This window comes from Lasioglossum baleicum, chromosome 16, assembly GCF_051020765.1.
Source record: "Lasioglossum baleicum chromosome 16, iyLasBale1, whole genome shotgun sequence".
NCBI classification, from domain to species: domain Eukaryota; kingdom Metazoa; phylum Arthropoda; class Insecta; order Hymenoptera; family Halictidae; genus Lasioglossum; species Lasioglossum baleicum.
Window position 1 is genome coordinate 3,574,387 of NC_134944.1, and position 14,693 is coordinate 3,589,079.

At 44.4% G+C, this 14,693-nt stretch overlaps 1 protein-coding gene across 4 annotated transcripts in view; it reads left to right on the forward strand.

The window, feature by feature from the left end:
- Positions 1–14,693, forward strand: part of LOC143217279 (uncharacterized) — a 301,556-nt gene that overhangs the window by 127,497 nt on the left and 159,366 nt on the right. The window lies entirely within an intron of this gene.

Genomic DNA, 14,693 nt, shown 5'->3' on the forward strand with positions numbered 1-14,693 from the left:
CCGATTATTATGTGCATATTTCATTCGCGGAACTACCATGCCGTGGAAAAGTATCGTTCCCATGCTCGGGATAACGCAATTACCGCCATTGATACGATTTTCGCGTCACGCCCAGATCTTCTTCTTCTCTCCTGCAAATACCTCTGCGGATCCGGATTATGCAAAATTCGCGATTTTTCCGCCGGTTTCGCCACACTGTTCATCATTACGATCGAGTTAGCGTTGACGCACGCTCCTCTCGTTAGCCAGAAAATTGTTTGCCACTCGGCTTTTGTTGCTCGCTGGAAAATAGAGTTCTAGAATTTGTAGGAACTCGATAAAGAGCCATTTTCTCAAAAATTTATTTAGTAGTTTTGGACGATCATTTAAGATTTTCAGTATTAAATAAATCTTATCAGTTTTATCCAGTCTCGTGCAAAACGATTTTGTTAGTCGCTGAAAAAATAGATTTTTAGGATTTGTAGGAACTGTATAAAGTGCAATTTTGTAGTACTGTTGGATGATCATTTAGGATGGTCGGGATTGAACAGATCTTATCAGTTTTATCCAGCCTCGCGACGCGGAAAATCAAGATGAAACGAAACCGAGGAAAGGGAAATCGCTGCGCGGTGATTTAAAACGATAGGGGGAAGTTGGTGAGAGGTGAGAGAGGGGAAAGGAGATTATAAGTGTCTCGTTCCATTCACCACTCTCTCCTCCAGCTTTATCCAAAGAGGTTTTTACGCTCGACTCGAGCCCCGCTCCGGGCAATATCCATAACAGAATCCGTCGGTCCTTCTTGTCTGCTCATTTTCGCAGAGACCCGTTAAATAAATCGGCCATGAAAGAAAGAAGCAGTTTAGTTTAAATTCGAGGCAAATTGCCGGGGGAAAAAAAACTGCACCCTGTCGACGCGTTTGCATTAAATATCGCTTAGGTATCTCTGCGACTTTCACCACCGATTCGGAAAATATTAAAAATATGACGAGCAAGTCTAAAATCAACAAAATTGTGAATTGAACTACCCCTAATATTGGGGATGATCGCTTACAAGCTCTGCTGCGGGTATATCCCCGACTTTTGCCACCACAATTCTGAAAATATTAAAACTATAAGAATTTTAAAATCAACAAAATGATGACTTGAACTACCCCTGTATTTTGGGGATGATACAATATCGTGACAGAGATTTTTAGAGCAAGGGTTCGCATTTGTTTGCGTTCCCTGGGCGGACACGTAGCCGGCAAACATCTAAATTGTCTAAGTAAACGTCCGGAACAAAAACTGGCTTGTTCTCGGCGGCTATTATCCGGGGGATGATCAAAGCACGCGTCCGGCTTCCTCCCGGAGCCCTTTTCGGAATGGTTTTATCTCGTCGGTCTGTCGCTGGAATCGGGCAAGCAGCAACCTTGATCCGTATTTGTCCTAGCTGTTCCTTTACGTAGTAGTGGCTTCCACCAGTCAGCCGGAGGTGGTAATGCACCTCGGTGGTGGCTCGAGGGTGGCCGTGCCGTTCCGTCGATCTTCTCCGGCGGGGGTGAAAGTGGACGGCTGGCAAAGCTTTTACGAGGGCGTCTCTGTTTTTCTGTTTACGCGGAACGAGAACCGCTCGAAGGAGCCGAGGGTTGCGCAGGATACATCCCCTCCGTATCTGCTGCGGTAAATACCGAGCTTATCTAGCCTCTTCCAAGGACGTTTGTGTTGTTCCCTGCCCCGTTGATCAGCCACGCGAGACTCCCCTTTTCGACGCAGTAGCCTCGCCAGTTGTATGTACACACAACCCTCCATCCAACTTTCGCGCACGTCTTTTCCTAACATCGGTTCGTGGGCTTTTTGCGCCGATCGTTTTCATCCCTCGCGTGAACTCGCGGGGTCATCGTGTGATCCGGTACCGCCGATGTCTGTAGGTTTGCTCATAGCTTTCGATCGGAGTCACCATTAAAAATTGCTCTACCATTGTTCGCAATATTGTTTAGATTATTAAACATGTTGGTATTAGACGGCGGATCTTTATGCGAAATACAAAATATTTGCATTGATTGCAAGACACAGGAGCCAAATAGGAATTTCTTTCTTCTTTTAATCGTCTTATTAAGCTGAAATTAATACGCAGATGTCATCGAATCTTCTTAAATTGTACGTGCCCATTTTACTTCGTCGTAAATGCTTAAAATCCGCAGTCTAGTTATAACAGTTCCTGAATAAGAGTCTGAAATAAAATCTTTTAAATAGAATTTAGCTCGATCAAGCGATCGACACGAAATTCCTCCGTCTGTGGATCACAGGTGTCGCCGTTTGGAACGTGGCGGCGGTATGAAAAAAGTTCGCGATCCACCGATGCCGGCGACGTAAGGTGGTCTTCTGGGGGGTGGAGAGGGTCTGATAGAACGTTAAGTGCATTTGGCCAGGTTCCAACCGAACGACGACTTGCACGGCTTTCCTGGGCGTGAAATCACCGTGGCACACCCTCCCGGACCACCCCACACCCACCTGTCTCCTTTCTTTCTTCGATCCCTCCGGCACGTCTGTCACGATCCTACCGGCGTCCAATCCCTTCGAACTTTTCTCGAACCTTTTTCAACAGTGTCTCTCTCGACTACTTGAATTCTCTTCCACGCCTGGTCTCGTCGCTTCCTCTTGGCGATATTCCTGTCGCGGCGGCCAGGGGTGGCTCACCCCTTCTCCGAGATGATCAAGGGATTCTCCGTGAAATTGTGTATCGGAGAAAAACGAATCGATGGTTCGGAGCTTCCCTTCTCGGTAAACAGTGTCATTCTCGATCAGAATTTCGTATTCCCTTGCAGAAACGTTTCAGGATTGACGTAATTTAATTATTTTAACCCTTTGCACTCGAATGGTGATCTCCGAAGTTATGGCAAAATTGCCATAACTAGACCCCGGATAGAATGAAGAAAGATAGAATGAAAATCTTCTAGATTGAAAGATATGTCTTGATTTCGGAATATTAAAATTGCTTTCAGTGCAAAGGGTTAAGTGACACACTCGATAGTCTCGAGATAATTCGATACGGAAAGTACAGGATAAAAGTGCGCGTTCCTCGAAACATCTGGTGATTATACCTCCCGATTTTTCCGGGTCGCAGGACGCGCTCAATTTCCTCGGCGAGCACGAGGACGCAAATTGGGGATCTTTGAACGAACCTTGTTCACCGAGGCGCGCTGGAACCGACGCTCATTCATCAACGTGTCTTATCCCGCGACTTCTTTCATGCGTCTCCGTGACGAGGTCGTCTAACGAATCGTCCGTCAGGGCTTCTCCGGCGGGGGACACCGTAGTAACGTCAAAGCCGCTTCCCGTTCGTTTGCTTTGAATCATCGCGAGTTCTCGTTGGTAGTCGAGCCTGGTTACGGTAGTCTACAGAGAATCCGACAGGGTGCACTGGAGACTGTGCTCTGGATCAAAAGAATTTCTTCTTCCGAAAAGTCCACTTCTTCAAATCTGTGTCCGTTGGATCACGATGGAGCCAGTGAAGTAATATGCGAATGAATTAAATATTAATTTGTCACGAGTTCGCGTTATCCACGGATAAATGTCGCGTTCAAGAACCAAGAAGAGAATGTCAAATCTGTGTCCACTGGACCTAGACAGCGGATGATTACGGCAAATAAAAATGTTTTGCATTGATCGCGGTAGGCAGGTTAACATAAAAATTGATTTCACCCATTAACGACTTTGTTACATTAAAAGCAACATTCAAACATCCTTGAATTTTTTAAATCTTTTGCTGTTTTGTATTTCACGGGGCCAGTGAAAAGTAAGTAATTAAATATTAATTGTCCCTCGAACAATCTCTCGAGATGTGCGAGAGTATCGCGAGCTCGAGTTACCGCGGATAAATGTCGCGTTGAAGAACCAAGGAGAGAACGTCCCAAATAAAAAGCTAAATAGCGATGGAGACGAAGGAGACAGTTATTCGAGCATTTCAGTGACCCGTTTCCCACGGAGCTTCCGGTAGCAGGACACTAAGTTTGGTCAGAGTGCACCGAACAGAAGGGTCGAGCACATTGTAAGAAGAATTCGCGCGTGTGTGACGGAACGCGAAGGTGCGCCGCGAAGGGATGCGAAAAAGCTTGCCGAGACACATTAGTCTCGGCGGGGGTCAACGAGTGAAAATAAATGGGCCATTACTTCGCGGAAAGAAAGAGCGGAGAAGAGGGTGGTGGTTGGTGACTATAATATACAATGTCCCCTGTGTGTATGTGTGTATTGTCGGTCGCTTTCGTTCCTGTTGGAATTTCACAGGGCGACGATATATACGAGCCCCAGGCCCCGGAGAGAATAATAGAACGTAAATACTGCGATGAAACGATAGAACCTGTTACACCGTTATTATCGGCCCTCACGGTTCCTTGTTCCGCCTGGCAAGGGCAACCCGATCGATGACCGTTCCCTTTCTTCCACCCTTTCCAGTTTCGTCCTACCAGCGAATCCCAATCGAACGATTCAATTGGGAAATACGCGACTCATTGTTTGATCATTTTCTTAGCTATACACGGCCCCGCTGAGACACACTCTTTGCACTTAGGAAATGATACGTATGCCAACCCCTAATCTACTGATGCCTGGCGGAACGACGCTGATCGATAGCTCTCCCTCCCTCCATTGGGTTTCAAATATGCACTTGTTCAGTTCTGCTAACCGGTGACTGTTTTCCGATTATTTTGTAATTGCAATCACAATGGAAATTGTTAAACTATTTTTATTCACTCTATCTATTTATCAGTTTACTGTTCATTGGTGGTACATGCTGAATTATTTATTTAATGCGATAAAAACATATATTTCGAATGTGTACTTGTTCAGTCTGCTAACTGGTGATTGTTTTCCGATTATTTTGTATGTAATTGAAATCGTAATGGAAGTCGTTAAATTATTTTTATTCGCTCTATCTATTTATTAGTTAAACTGTCCATTGGTGGTACACGCCGAATTATTTATTTAATGCGATAAAAACATATATTTCGAATGTGTACTTGTTCAGTCTGCTAACTGGTGATTGTTTTCCGATTATTTTGTATGTAATTGAAATCGTAATGGAAGTCGTTAAATTATTTTTATTCGCTCTATCTATTTATTAGTTAAACTGTCCATTGGTGGTACACGCCGAATTATTTATTTAATGCGATAAAAGCATAGACTTCAGAACAAGTTTAACCCTCTGCAGTCGAAGCAATTTTATCTCTAAAATTAAACATTTCTTCAATAATTCAATAATTAGTAGTATTGAAAGTAAAGAGTTGCTAAGCTAAAAATTGAAGGATTGAAAAGTTTTCAAATTCAACAATTGTATCCTTTGCAGTCGAAGCTATTTTAACTCGAAAATTAAACATTTCTCTCTCTTCCGACCTATAAAAATTCCACGAAAATGATCCTTTTGATTGGCCAAAGACGAATCAATTCCTCCAAGAGACCGCAGATGGTCGATCGTTATTTTGCGCGAAGTCCTCGGATTCCCCGAACAGACCCAGCCGAGGACAGGTTTAGCTCCAGCTAAAAATCGACGAGCTCGTCGTTTCGTCTTTCCAGTGGCAGTGAAATTAATCGGCGAGGCTGTCTGACGCGTGCCCGGAATCACTTTCGCGATTCTTTTTGTCCGGGAACCAGTCCCGATCGGAATCGCAGCTCGCCACGGGGATCCTTTCGAATTCTGGTTCCGATCCGATGGAGGACAAAAGTCCTTCGTGATCGTTTCCCCTCGTTCCCTCGGATCCTGCTGAGTGTTTAGGATCGACCGACTCGGATTCCTGTGATTCTCCTGAATCGTGAGCAAGCAGAATTGCACATTACAATAGAACGATCGCGAGGAAACCGTATGGGGCTTCTCTGTGGTCGTTTATGGGACACTAAAGATGGATATTCGATGCTGCACCTTGCCGAGTTTCTAACGACTCAATCGATATATCGAGCCAGTTTCATAAGTCAGAGTCGCACGTTCTTCCATTGAAACTCGAAATCTATTCGCCAAGTTGTTGAACAGCTTTACAGTGGGTGTACAAAGTATTCGTACACCTTTTACAAAATTGGTTTAGATTTACAAAATACATGTCTTAAATTTTCATTACTAGCACAGATAAAAAACTTGCGATCAATAAGAATTAGAAATAAAATTCTTTACACATTATGTAGCTAGTAAACTAATTCTTCGTGTACGAGTACTTCGTTCGCCCACAGTATTTCCAGATTGAATTGACGATCGGATTCGAAATCGAACAAATTACGTCGAGGGACGCAATTAAGGGAATCGATGCTACCGGAGTAATTAATTAGACAGGCAATTCATCGACGGTAGATTTCCCGGGGTAAAAGGAAAAATTCGGCCTTCGACGGACGGGGACTCGGTAAATTAAAATACGTCAGAGGGAGAAAGAGAGAAGCTGGTTCCGGCTGCCGAGGTTCGAGTTATTTATTACCGTCAATTACATAAACGTTCCTCCGCGAAGATAGCCGAGGAACGATCTTTTTATATATCGCTGAATGGAGGTCCGTCCTTTTAATAACGACGCCGTGTATCGGCTTGCGATTGACGTCTCGCCGATGCCTTGAATGAAAAGCGAGGAAAACCGAGGGGGAAAAGAGAGCCGCGCACCTCGGCTACAGAGACTCCCGCGTTTACTTCCGACAAGTATTCATTAACACCTCGCAACGTGCGCCGCATTAACGTTCGCGTAAAACAAGGCAGCGCCTACGTGTGTGTCGCTAGATATTTTTCAAACGAGTATCGAAAGTTGAAACATTGTCTTCATCGTTCGCAATTTGCAACAATCCTGGCTCGGCGAGCAAAACTTTCTTCAAGATTAAATGAGAGCCAAACCCACATACAATGAATTGATTTTGATGTTGAAGCAAAATTAAATAAACTAATTCCGTCATTTTTCACTTACGAAACAAGAAACCGGACATGAATGGGGTAGTGAATTAGGGGTACATAATATGCGAATGAATTAAATGTTAATTGTCCCTCGAGTAGTCTCTCCAGATCTCCCAGAACAAAATTTTCTACAAGATTAAATAAGAGCCAAGCTTGCACAGACTAAATTGATTCCGTAATTTTTCGCTACCGGAACGAGAAACCGGACATTTAACCGTGGCGAGTTTAAATGCAGCATTTATCCGAGTGCATTCGAAGACTTCCGCAGCGGAAATGAAGGAACTTGAAGAGGCTGGCGCATTGTCCGAGCCGTTAAATGAAAGAAAAGTTTCTTGCCTGCGAGTTTTGGGATCGAAATTCAGGCGTCAGCGGCGCCGGCTTAATTACGTTAGTCACATTATGCGACGTTTCTCCCTTGTTTCTGCGTCGTCGCCACGAGATCCCCGGTAAACGACGCCAGCGTCAATGCTGCTATTGCGCCAGCTCAGCGTCGTCTCGGTGCCACTATGCGAGGACGTCGGATCGACCTGTCGTCGCTGATCTCATCCCCTCTCGTCTCTTCTATGCATGCAGCCCCTGTGTATGCAGCTTCAGAACCGTGTTTTTTCCCTTTGTTCGGCTGGGCGTTAATTTCAAGTCGCCGAAAAAGAACTAGATGTCACAAAATGGTCTCCAAAGTCTTTAAAGTCGAGAATTAGGAATCGCTATGCGGATCTTTATGCAAAATAAAGATTGTCTTCGTCGATTGCATTTTTATTTAAATAAAATGTTTGCCCAACTCTGGTCGATTGCAAGAAATAGATATCAAATAGAATGCTATTTCCTCCCTTATGGGGGTTGACTCGTTTCTCTAGAGTTCCTATTATTTGACGGGGTTATCCTCAAAAGTATTTTTACGTTTACGATTGTGGCCTAGATGGATCTCTAGCGCTTTTGACTACTGAAAACCCCCATCTTTGCGTTATCTAGAAATGAGAATGCTCATCCCGCACCCTTGCGACCCAAGAAACGAGTCTACCCTCTTAATAATTTTAATAGATCGGAAATCATACATTGACAACTTCAATTGTCGAAGTTTTTCTACAATTTTGAATGTCGTCTACTCAATTTTCCTACAAATGCGGTCGGGTTACGGTGTTTCCCAGTTTTATCGAGCAGGGAGCAGTCGCTATTGATTTTTTCCGGCGGTTTCACACGGACAGGACAAACACCACGTGGCCCGGATGTATCTCGGTTGATCGGGGGCATGGAGACCTTATCTTGGCCGGGGTCTCGATCTCTCTTTATCAGAGCGCGGCTACGAAGAACGCGTTCGACAAGGGAGCATAAAGGGGCCCGGGTTAGGATGGTTCGGCAAAGGGAAAGAAAAAAAAAAAGAAGGAGGACCGGCTTGCATGTAAGTAGGTAACGCTCCGTGCATGCCAATCGTAGGTCGTATATCTCGTGGTACTTAGGCTTGATCGTATCTCGGACGACAGAGGGCGCGCTTGTTCAGCTGCACCAGCGAAGAGAGGACTCTCGCTCGCAGCCTTGGAACAGGATGCTCGGCTTTATCCTGCTCGGGGTATCATATCGTGAGGATACAAATTGCGCCTTCAGTTCACGATGATCAACTACCGGGCCCGACCTGTAATCCGAATGTTCGAGCGGGGATTCCAGCTTCCATTCAACAGGCTGCCGGAGAGATCCACTTGGCTACTCTGCTTAAAAATGTTGACTTTGGTAGTTGGACAGGTTGTTCGTGTTGCGGAATGTTTTAGAATGTTGTAAAAATGTTGTAAACGAAACCAAGCAACGACCGAGGAACTTGGTTACCCTGGTTGAAAATGTTGACTTAATGTAGGGTAGTTGTACAGTTTGTTCGTGTCGTGAATTGTTCATGAATTTTCGAATTGCAGAAAAATCGCTAGAGATTTTTTACCTACGGTGAACGAAGCGAAGCAGCGACCAGAAAACTTACCAGTTAAGTGGTCCGGTGCAAAACGAGGAGAACCACAGGCTTGCGGGCGAGGGGACGAATCATAGCAGATTGTAGTGGGCTTTAATTAACGATTATAGACCGTCGGGTCATAACTCAAAGCACGGGCCGACGAGTGTCCAGCAGCATCGTTTACCCCTTTCCATGGGAAACCGTGCGGTCGCTTTAGTTTCCCCATGAACGTCCTTTTCTGGCCGTGCGGGCGTCGTTTGTTCTTCCGCGATGGTTTCCACGCTGCGGTTTCCGCCTGCAACAAAATATTTATCGGCGCACCGCATCAACCCTGTTAAAGTAAATACACATCGATCTGCTTTATATCTGGTTACAATAATATGTATATTGATAAAATCACACAAAGTTATACTTTACACATCAGGAAACCAGCGAAAACGAAATAATTGTCTTAGCGAAACACTTCCATGCAACGAACCCTTTTACTAAAATAATTGTTTTATCACTGGGAAGATTATATTGACCAGAGTGCGGCGGTTTCATTCCTCGGGTCGGGTCGGGTTGATATATTAGCCGAGAATCCGAAAGATTAAAAATGAATTTATTATGGTGGAAATGCCGGGGAACAAGGCTGAAGAGGACGGGTCCCTCTTCCTCTCTTCAGGGTGGGTGGGCACGTACGCGCGATCATTTTTGTTCGCCGCGGACGGAGATTTATCGCGGCGAAATTAACGTAAGAGTGGCATGATTAATGCGGGACGGGCTGCGTTCGGGCCGATGAACGGCTTCGCGGAAAAACCGACGGACGGACACGCACCACTCGTATCGGAGTCCCGCATCGGTCTCGCGTGCACTCGAGTTTGTAAAACACACTAACACCGACCCGATCCGAACACTTAATTACATTACAAAGTGAAAAACCGGGAAAGAAGCCAGGAGAGACGGCCGGCTCTTTAATTTACTTGTCTGGCCTGGGCCGGGTCCTAAGAGACCCGGTCCTTGAACGGATCTTTAACCACTTGCCCTACAATTTATTTTACGGTTTCACTGATTAGTGAACAAAAGAACTAGATTTAGTTTTTCGTGACATGTGAAGAAAAGTAATACATAATAACATCAAAATCAGTCTTCAAATTATACTTCTTATCGCAGAAATAGTTCATTGTTTTACATTTTCTAAAAGATTTTTCGCAAAAATGATCTGGGTCGAAAGAAACGTCTTGATTTTCGAATTAAAATTGCTTCGAACGCATATAGTGCAATAATCGCGAGTGTCGATGGTGGCTGTGCAGCGCGATCTATCAGAACGAGATCAGGGGGGATCGAGAGAGGGCCAGGGGTTCTGGAAGAGGGGATCGGGTTAATTTATTCGCGACAAGTGACGGCGGGTCGTCTGGAGGTTGAATTGCGTCGCGACGTGTCGGAGCTGGCTGAGAGAGAGATGGGCTCGTGCGAGCTGCGGCGGTTCGTAGACATAAAATGCGGGTCCCCGATGTCGGGAGTCAAGGGTACGGGTATACTGTACCCGGTGTATAGTGATGCACAGTCTCGCAAGGCCTGCCTGTGCTCGTGTTCAAGCCGTGATGTGCTCGCGGCTGTTTCACCTTGAACGATTCGCGAGGTTTATGGGTTACGAGCCACGCGTCAAGCTCTCTTTCTCGGACGCGTGGGAGTCGGCCAGCAATCGGTGAGAGATCTTCCAAGGTCCGTTCTCGGAAATCATTTTTTTCTTCTTTTCGAAAGAGAGTCGCGAAGGCCTACGAGGGCCCACGTCGCCCCGGAGAACAGTGTGCCGCGGAACGATTTATGAATTCCACCGCGGAAAAGATCAAGATTTATTCGGCCTCCGCCATTGTTTCCCTTTCACGCTGCACCGGGACGAGCGTTAATTAATTCGATGGCGTGCCTCTCCATGGGAAACGTAAAACGATCGACGTCGTATTTTACGCAATTACGGGAAAAATGTGTGGATACGATTTCAAATAGAATACTGATTGAGAGAATGTGGAAACATGAATTTACGTTTTTCAACGTATTAGAATTATTAAACGATGAAAGGATTTTTTGTTGTGCGAGGCACCTCCTTCTTAAAGTGAATGCACAAAATTTTTATTTTGCATAACGATCCACAGTCTAATTATATTATACACACATTTTCTTGATCGTTCGAATTTACAGGAGCTTTGAACTTCCATAAACGACGTGTTTAAAATAAATGTATTTTATTTTAATTGGATATATATAGTATTTCAATATTCCAATTTTCAGTCAGTCTGTGTGTTATATCTCAATTGAAATAAAGAGCAATTCCCAGGGTTCTCGTAAAGAAAATCTCTGAAAAGAAAAATCTAAATTGTACCACTTACTTTTGCTTAACGAGTAGACCGCGGATCTTTATGCAAGATAAAAAATGCTTGCATCGATTGCAAGACACAGGAGCCAGATAGAAATTGACTTCTTCTTTTACTTGTCTTATTAAGCTGAAATTAATATACTGATGTCCACTGCTTTAAATTGTACGTGTCCATTTTCGTCATAAGTGCATCAAATCCGCAGTTCACTGAATAAGTTTGCCGACTACCGGCCTATGGCAACGTGCGCGATGAAACGGTACCGTGGTTCTCTCAGACCGGATGTCGCCACGGTCTGGCCGTCGCCCCCGGCCGAAAATGAATTTCGGACGATAAAATTCACGGGTAAAGAAATTCCGGTCTCCTATCCGGGCGATGATAAATTCGTGGGTCCGGGTCGGGGCTCCGAACGAAGAGGAAAGAAAGAAAGATAGAAAGAGGGACTGCGAAGTAGTAGGAGGAGACACCCCGGCGAAATCGAGGGAATAAAAATGTGGGAAACGAATTCGCCGTCCGGGGAGAATCAGACCGTGAACGAGTACGGACGGGATACACGAAGAAGCAGGCACATTTGGCCGTCGTGGGTACTGACATTGCCGAGGCAGCGGACCAGCACAACCATCTGATAGACACGACACACCGTGCTCCGTCTGGAGGTTAAACCGTGTGGCGAACCAGGGACGATGCAACCAGCGGGAGAGGCCTCACGGACACGGAACACAGTTGGGTCAAGGATTCCTTGAATTTTCATGAGAATCGGCACACAACAGACCCGAGGAATCCCTCTCCGGAACGGGCCAGACCAATGCACGAATTGATACACTTCTCGCAAATTTATTACCGGCTCCTTGATACACTACGATGAGCCCTGATCGTCCGAGATAGCGGAATCGCTTTTCCTGTTTTACCAATCTTTTCGTTCACCCCATTTCTTTTTTAACGTATCGGGAGCAAGTGGAATTAATTGCCAACCAAAAGAGCAATTTTTCTTCGTAAACCGTTTATAAAACAGGACCTCGCGGAAACAACAACGAACACGTCGCTATTCTATGAAATACTCGTGCGCAACTGCAGGAACGTTCTCCTCCCTTATTCTCCACAATAAAAGAGCCCGCCATTGTGACCAGAAACTCTTCCCGAAACATTTGTCACGTAGCACGCGGTGATCAATCGCGTCCACGATGGAAATCCGCCGAGGGAAATAGAAAACCGCGCATAATATCCGTAACTCGACTGTGCGGATTCATCGATCTTCATTCGGCGGTACGGCCGGGCCTGGCGAGGTTCGTCACTCATTATCATAATATTAGCATCGGCGAATTCGTGGAAGCCGGTGATTTACATTTCTAGCCCGGGTACACGTTCCGGCGTACATCTCCATCGAGCCTCGGCGAGTTTCGCTGACTATTCAAGGTCGGCCAGATCAGCCACGTGGCAGTGACACACGCGTTTACACACCCGGACGAGAGGGCCACTTAGTCGGAGACGAAGAAGACCTCTCGTTCAAACCGTGTGCGTCATCTTCACGCGCTGTTCATAAAAGATGTTTCTTTCTGCTGTTTTTGCGGGCGCCTCGGACCGAAACTATAAAAATTTCGTGCTCTTCATGTCCGAGTAACTTCAAATCGTCCTCAATACTTCTGTCATTGCAGAATAAAAGATTTGTAAGCGATGAGTCGAAAGTTATTGTCTGTAATTCAAAGCTGCAGATTTATTTGCCGAATCTTTGTTCAAGATAATTCAGACGATCCGTGGCATTAGAGAGCTACAGAAGCTTCGCGTTTAACCATTATCGCTTGTATGCGCTGTAAATATTAACTTGCATTTAGATAGAGCGGATCTTATTAACACAGCGAGCCTGTATATCTCACTTAATTAACGGTACATCGTTAACCAAAAATCTGGGAAACATATTTTTTATTTTACAAATACATACTGAAATTATACAGCTGCTTCCATGGGAAATATTTCAATAAATTTCTCAATTCCAGCACGCTATAATAAATCGTCCATGCTTTAATAAAAATTGTACACAATCTAAGTAAATACTGTTTTGTCCTTTTTGTTAGGTAACGCATTTTAATCGATGTTAGGTAGGTTCAGTGTTAAACTTTTAAACAGATACGTATAAAGATCCGCAGTGGAATAACAAGACAAGAAAAATCCGAGAAAGTTCTGGAACGGTTAGCATTATACTCCATGAATTTCGAAACCCCGCGAATGTCTGCGAATCCGTGTGTACCCATCCTCATTCGGGAAGTTTAATCTGCCTCTTTTTCCCTTAAATCTGTCGGTTTATTCATCCGCAAGCACGTCGGATATACCGTCTGGGATTCCTCTGATCGATCGTAACTCCCGCATGCATTTACCGATGGATGAACTTATAAAAGTTTCCGCAGGGCCAGCGCCGCTCGATCGTAAACTCAATCGTGATCGGCGGACGAGTTCCTGCCGGATTGTACGGCAAGCGAAAATTGCCAGTTAGTTCGAAACGGCGATTGCGCCCGACGTTTTGCAAAATATCCGTGCCTCTCGCAACCACTCTTTGTCGGAAGAAATCATGCGTTTTTTTCAGGCACATGTGCATACTATCCGCACTGAAAATCGGCTCGAAACAATCCCGGAGATTTTCTGAATTACAATTTAACGTGTCAATGTAAAGTTTCGCTCGTGCAATTAGACTGGCAATATTTATTTTGAAACTTGATTTTGATTAAATGATCGACGAAAAGGGAATATATCTACACACAAGGATATATGCATATTTTCTAGTTTAGTATTTTATCAAAAAGAAAGATTTTGCACATTTTGTTCAATTTTACATGTCAATGTAAATTTCACTCGTGCAATTACACTGGCAATATTTATTTTGAAACTTGATTTTGATTAAATGATCGACGAAAAGGGAATATATCTACACACAAGGATATATGCATATTTTCTAGTTTAGTATTTTATCAAAAAGAAAGATTTTGCACGTTTTGTTCAATTTTACATGTCAATGTAAATTTCACTCGTGCAATTAGACTGGCAATATTTATTTTGAAACTTGATTTTGATTAAATGATCGACGAAAAGGGAATACATCTACACACAAGGATATATGCATATTTTCTAGTTTAGTATTTTATCAAAAAAGAAAGATTCCGCACACACACATTAGCGCGCTGGAACAGCGGCTCCGGCATTTATTGTTCGTGCAAACAGAGGCGCGCGTTAACAAAAACAAACACTGTATCCTGCTTTCCTGACAAACGACATCCTAATTGGTGATTAGCATAAACATGTGTGGTCTATCAATTACACTCAATTCAAGTAATCACGAGTAATTACTACAAACCGACGCAAATTGATGATGAATCGGTTGCGACCAGTGCAAGTGGAAAAAGTAGATTAGCATTCGATGGAAAGGACGAAATCCGAGATAATTGACATATCTCGGGTTTCGTCACGTCGTCGGTACGAAATTAGTCGAGTTCTTTTATCGATTCGGTGTTGAGAGGCGAGGAGGGACTATTAAATTGACGGAAAGACGAGCGACGTG